Consider the following 6512-nt stretch of genomic DNA (forward strand, 5'->3'; position numbering starts at 1 on the left):
AGGACAGGAGCCTACCACAGAGGGCCTCTGAAAGACTCTACCCAGCAGGGTATCAAAGCAGATGCTGAGACTCATAGCCAAACTTTGGGCAGAGTGCTAGAAATCTTATGAAAGAAAGGGGATATTACCTGGAGGGGACTGGAGCTCCACTAGAAGAGCAACAGAACTAAAAAATATGGGCACACGGGTCTTTTCTGACACTGATACTCCAACCAATGACCATGCATGGAGATGACCTAGAACACAGATGTAGTCCATGGCAGTTCAGTGTCCAAGTGGGTTCCATAGTAATGGGAACAGGGACTGTTTCTGACATGAACTGATTGGCCTGCTCTTTGATCACCTCCCCCTGAGGGGGGGAGCAGCCTTACCAGGCCACATCTATCTTTCTGCTTCTGGAATACCTCAAGGCACCAACATCAAAATGTATTAAATCTATTTACATAATCTTATGAGATCACTCTGACTGTAAAAGATGAATAATGAGATTATAAAGCCATACATTTTCCTTCACCAAATAATAAAATAAAGGAAGCTGTGTATACAATGCCATAAATGAAGAATATGAGAAATATTATCTCTAAGAAGTTTTACAGTTTGGTAAGTTAGTCCCTCATTCCGAGTTTTCTTACTTCTTGTGTGGTTTAAAGAGGACAGTGAGATATGATTGAAGATTATCATCATTTATACCAGTAGGTTGTCAACATGCCTAAAGCTACAATCCTTCAATACAGTTCCTCATGTTTTGTTGAGGCCCGATTCATAAAATTTACAAGAGTATTTTCATTGCATCTTCATAGTTGTAATTTTACTACAGTTATAAATCATAAAGTAAATACCTGATTCTGATGTGCAGGATATCTGATGTGCGAGGTCTGTAAAAGGGTCATTCAGCCCCAAAAGGGTCCCGGGTTATGGCAATTCTTTATCTCTAATGAATTCAAATCCAACTACTTCTGCTAAGCTAGAGATTCTCCATGGACTGACCTTTGGTCCATGAACTCTAAGAGCCTAGACTTTAAAGAGAAAGGGTTTACTTGTCTGCTGTGTCACTGCATGGTGAGAGGATGAGATAGCATACAATTCTAAAAGCTAGAAGAAATGACTGTGAAAGTTTATATCAAGAGAAATGGTAAATATGGGAATAGATATACTTATTCAATTTTTAAGTTAAATTTTAATTTTTTACATTAATTATATTTTATTCACTTTGTACCCCAGCTGTAGCCCCACCCTCATTTCCTCCCAATCCCATCCTCACTCCCTCATCTCCTCCCATGCCCCTCTCCAAGTCCACTGATAAGGGAGGTCCTCCTCCCCTTCCATCTGACCCTAGCTTATCAGGTCTCATCAGGACTGGCTGCATTGTCCTCCTCTGTGGCCTGGAAAGTCTGTTCCTTCCTCAAGGGGGTGAGGTGGTCAAAGAGCCAGCCACTGAGTTCATGTGAGAGACAGTCCCTGTTCCCCTTACTAGGTAACCCACTTGGATACTGAGCTGTCATGGGCTACATCTGAGCAAGGGTTCTATGTTATATCCATGAATGGTCCTTGGTCCTTGGTTGGAGTATCAGGCTTAGAAAAGACCTCTGTACCCAGATATTTTGGTTCTGTTGCTCTCCTTGTGGGGTTCCTGTCCTCTCCAGGTCTTACTGACTCCTTCATTTATATGATTCCCTACACTCTTCCCAAATTTTGGTTATGAGTCTCACCATCTGCTTTGATACACTGCTTGGTAGAAACTTACAGAGGCCCTCTGTGGTAGGCTCCTGTCCTGTTTCTTGTTTTCTCCCTCTTCCAATGTCCATCCCATTTGTCCTCCCTCTTGTTTAGCTTCTTTAAGTGTACAGGTTTTAGTATATTTATCCTATATTATAGGTCTAGTATCCACTTGTAAATGCGTATACACCATGTGTGTCTTTCTGCTTCTGGGATACCTCACTCAGGATGATCTTTTCTAGATCCCACTATTTGCCTGCAAGTTTCATGATTTCTCTTTTTTCCAATTGCTGAATAGTATTCCATTGTATAAATGTACCACAATTTCTGTATCCATTTCTCTGTTGGGGTCTATCTGGGTTACTACCAGGTTCTGGCTATTACGAATAAAGCTGCTACAAACATGGTTGAGCAAACGTCCTTGTTGTGTACTTGAGCATATTTTGGATATATGCCTAGGAGTGGTATAGCTGGATCCTGAGGAAGCACTATTCCTACTTGTCTTAGAAAGCACCAGATTGATTTCCAAAGTGGTTGTTCAAGTTTAAATTCCCACCAGCAATGGAGGAGGGTTCCCCTTTCTCCACATCCTCTTCAAAATGTACTGTCACTTGAGTTTTTAATCTTAGCCATTCTGATGGGTGTAAGGTGAAATCTGAGTCATTTTGATTTGTATCTCCCTGATGTGTAAGGATGTTGAACATTTCTTTAAGTGTTTCTCTGCCATTCAATATTCTTCTACAGTGAATTCTCTATTTAGCTCCGTACTCCATTTCTTAATTCAATTGTTTGATTTGTTGCTGTTTAACTTCTTGTGTTCCTTATATAGTCTTGATATTATCCCTCTGTCAGTTATAGGGTTGGTAAAGGTCCTTTCTGAGTCTGTAGGCTGTCATTTTGTCCCGATGACAGTGTCTTTTGCTTTACAGAAGCTTTTCAGTTTCATGAGGTCCCATTTATTGATTGTTGTTCTTAGAGCCTGTGCTGTTGGTGTTCTGTTCTCCTGTGACAATGAGTTCTAGGCTCTTCCCCACTTTTTCTTCTAACCGATTTAGTGTGTCTGCTTTTATGTTGAGGTCTTTGACCCACTTGGCCTTTGGTTTCATGCAGAGTGATAAATATGCATCTATTTGTATTTTTCTGCATGTAGAAATCCAGTTGGGCCACCACCATTTGTTAAAGATGCGGCCTTTTTTCCATTGAATGGTTTTGGCTTCTTTGTCAAAATACAAGTATCCAACCGTAGTTGCATGGATTTGTTTCTGGGTATTCTATTCAGTTCCATTGATCCTCCTTTCTGTATCTATGTCAATACCAGGCAGTTTTTGTTACTATTGCTCTGTAGTACAGCTTGAGGTTAGGATATGGTGATACCTCCAGATGATCTATTGTTGTACAGGATCATTTTGTAAATTCTGGTTGGTTTTTTTTTTTTTTCCATATGAAGTTGAGAATTTTTCTTTCAAGTTCTGTAAAGAATTGTATAGGTATTTTGGTCGGAATTGCATTAAATCTGTAGATTGCTTTTGGCAGGATGGCCATTTTCACTGTTAATCATACCAATCCATGAGCATGGAAGGTCTTTTCATCTTCTGATAACTTCTTCAATTTCTTTCTTCAGAGACTTGATTTTTTTTTTGTTTGTTTTTTGTTTTTTGTTTTTTTGAACAGGTTTTTCACTTGCTTGGGTAGAGTCATACCAAGATACTTTTTTGTTATTAGTGGCTATTGTGAAGGGTGTTTTTTACCTAATTTCTTTCTCGGCCCTTTTGTCTTTGGTATATAGGAGGGCTTCTGATTTTTTTGAGCTAATTTTGTATCCAGCCAATTTGCTGAAGGTGTTTATCAGCTGAAGGATTTTTGAGGTTGAATTTTTGGGGTCGCTCATATGTATTATCATATCATCTGCAAATAGTGATACTTTGACTTCTTCCTTTCCAGTTTGTATCCACTTGATCTCCTTTAGTTGTCTTATTGCTCTAGCTAGGACTTCAACTACTATGTTGAAGAGACATGGAGAGAGTGGGCAGCCCTGCCTTGTCCCTGATTTCAGGTGGGAATGATTTAAGTTTCTGTCCATTGAGTTTGATGTTGGCTATAGGTTTGCTGTATATTGTCTATACTATGTTTAGGTATGTGCCTTCTATCCCTGATCTCTACAAGACTTTAAACATGAATGGGTATTGGATTTTGTCAAATGCTTTTTTTGGCATCTAAGGAGATGATCATGTGGTTTTTTCTCCTTCAGTTTGTTCACATGGTGGATTACATTGATGGATTTCTCTGTATTGAACCACCCCTGCATGCCTGGGATGAAGCCTACTTGGTCATAGTGGGTGATATTTTTTATGTGTTCTCGGATTTGGTTTGCAAGTATTTTATTGAGTATTTTTGAGTATTTTATTGAGTATTTATTATGTATTTTATGTTCATTGGAGAGATAGGTCTGAAGTTCTCTTTTTTTTGGTCTTTGTGTGTTTTAGGCATCAAGGTAACTGGCTTCGTAAAATGAGTTTGGTACTGTTCCTTCTGTTTCATTTTGTGGAATAGTTTGAAGAGAATTGGAATTAGCTCTTTTCTAAAGGTCTGGTAGATCTACACTGAAATCATCTGGCCCTGGGATTTTTTTGGAAGGGAGACTTTTGATGACTGCTTCTATTTCCTTCGAGGACATAGGACTATTCAATCTATTTACCTGATCTTGATTTTATTTTGGTAAGTGGAATCTATCAAGAAAATTGTCCGTTTCATTTAGATTTTCAAATTTTATGGCATTTAGGCTTTTGTAGTAAGACCTGATGATTGTTTGGATTTCCTAAGTGTCTGTTTTATGTCCCCCTTTTCATTTCTGATTTTGCTGATTTGGATAGATTCTTTCTGTGTTTTAGTTATTTTGGCTAAGGGTTTGTCTATCTTGTTGATTTTCTCAAAGAATCAGCTCTTGGTTTCCTTGATTCTTTGAATTGTTTTATTTGTTTATAATTTATTGATTTTAGCACTGACTTGAATATTTCCAGCCATCTTCTCCTCTTGGATGTGTCTGCATCTTTTTTTCCTAGGGCTCTTAGGTGAATCATTAAGTTGCTTGAATGAGATGTTTCAAATTTCTTCTTGAAAGCATTTTGTCCTATGAACTTTTCTCTTAGCATTGTTTTCAATTGTGTCCCATAGATTTGGGTGTGTTGTGCCTTCATTTTCATTGAATTCTAGGAAGTCTTTAATTTCTGTATTTCTTCCCTAACCCTGCTGTCATCTAGTAGTGTTGTTCGGTTTCCATATATATGTAGACGTTTGGTTATTCCTGTTGTTGTTGAGGTTCAGCTTTGTTCCATGGTGGTCAGATAGGATACAAGGGATTATTTCAATTTTATTGTATCTGCTGAGGATTTCCCTGTGACCAACTATATGGTATATTTTGGAGAAGGTTCCATGAGATGCTGAAAAGAAGGTATACTCTTTTAAATTTGGGTGAAAAGTTCTATAGACATCTATTAGGTCCATTTAATTTAGGACTTCTGTAAGTGCCATTATATTCCTATTTAGCGTCTGTTTGGATGATATGTCCCTTTGGTCAAGTGGCTTTTTGAAGTCTCCCACTATTAATGTGTTGGGATCAATGTGCGATTTCAGCTTTAATAATGTTTCATTTACAAATGGAGGTGGTCTTGTATTTGGGGCATAGATATTCAGAATTGTGATGTCCTCTTCGGGTATTTTTCCTCTGATAAGAATGAAGCGCCCCTCCTCATCTTGTTTGATTAATTTTAGTTGAAAGTCTTTATTATTAGATAATAGGATAGCTATCCCAGCTTGTTTTTTGGGTCCATTTTCTTGATAAACATTTTTCCAGCCCTTTACTCTGATGTAATGTTTATCTTTGTGTCAGAGTTATGTTTCTTAGATGCAGCAGAATGTTGGAAACTGTTTCTGCAAACATTCTGTTGGTTTGTGTCTTTTTATTGGATAGTTTAGTCTATTGATGTTGATAGATAATAGTGACCAATGAATGTTAGTTCCTTGTATTGGAGAGTTGGTGGTGTTACTGTGATTCATTGCTTATTTTCTTTTAGTTTTTGTTGTGAAGTTTTCTTGGGTGTAGTTGTTTTCATTGGATTGGAGTTTTCCTTCTAATATCTTTTGTAGGGCTGGCTTGCTGTGTAGATAGTGTTTAAATTTAGTTTTTTCATAGAATATTGTGATTTCTCCATCTATGTTTATTGAAAGCTTTGCTGGGCATAGTATTCTGGGCTTATATCTGTGGTCCCTTAAAGTCTGTATGACAGGCCCTTCTGGCTTTCATAGTTTCTGTTGAGAAGTCTGGTGTGATTCTGATAGGTCTACCTTTATATGCTACTTGTCCTTTTTCCCTTGCTGCTTTTAATATATTTCCTTTATTCTGTAGATTTCATGTTTTGACTATGATGTGACATGAGGAGTTTCTTTTCTGGTCTAGTCTATTTGGTTTTCTGTAGGCCTCTTGTATGTTCATGACGTCTCTTTCTTTAATTTGGAAAATTTTTCTTCTATGATTTTCTTGAAAAAAATATATTTTCTGATCAAAGCCTCGTTTATTAGAAATCTTTACCCAACTTATATAGGAAGAAGGCAGGAAAAGGGGAATGATTAATTACTGCTGCAGGAGATAGCAAGAGTGCTTTCAGGGCTTGAATATTGCACCTGCAAGATACCGTAAGAATGTTTTCTTTCTTTCTTTTTTTGTGTGAGTCTTTTCTTTCTTTCTTTCTTTCTTTCTTTCTTTCTTTCTTTCTTTCTTTCTTTCTTTCTTTCTTTCTTTC

The sequence above is a fragment of the Psammomys obesus genome, unplaced genomic scaffold, assembly GCF_907164565.1.
Source record: "Psammomys obesus unplaced genomic scaffold, mPsaObe1.curated_primary_1811, whole genome shotgun sequence".
Classification (NCBI taxonomy): Eukaryota; Metazoa; Chordata; class Mammalia; order Rodentia; family Muridae; genus Psammomys; species Psammomys obesus.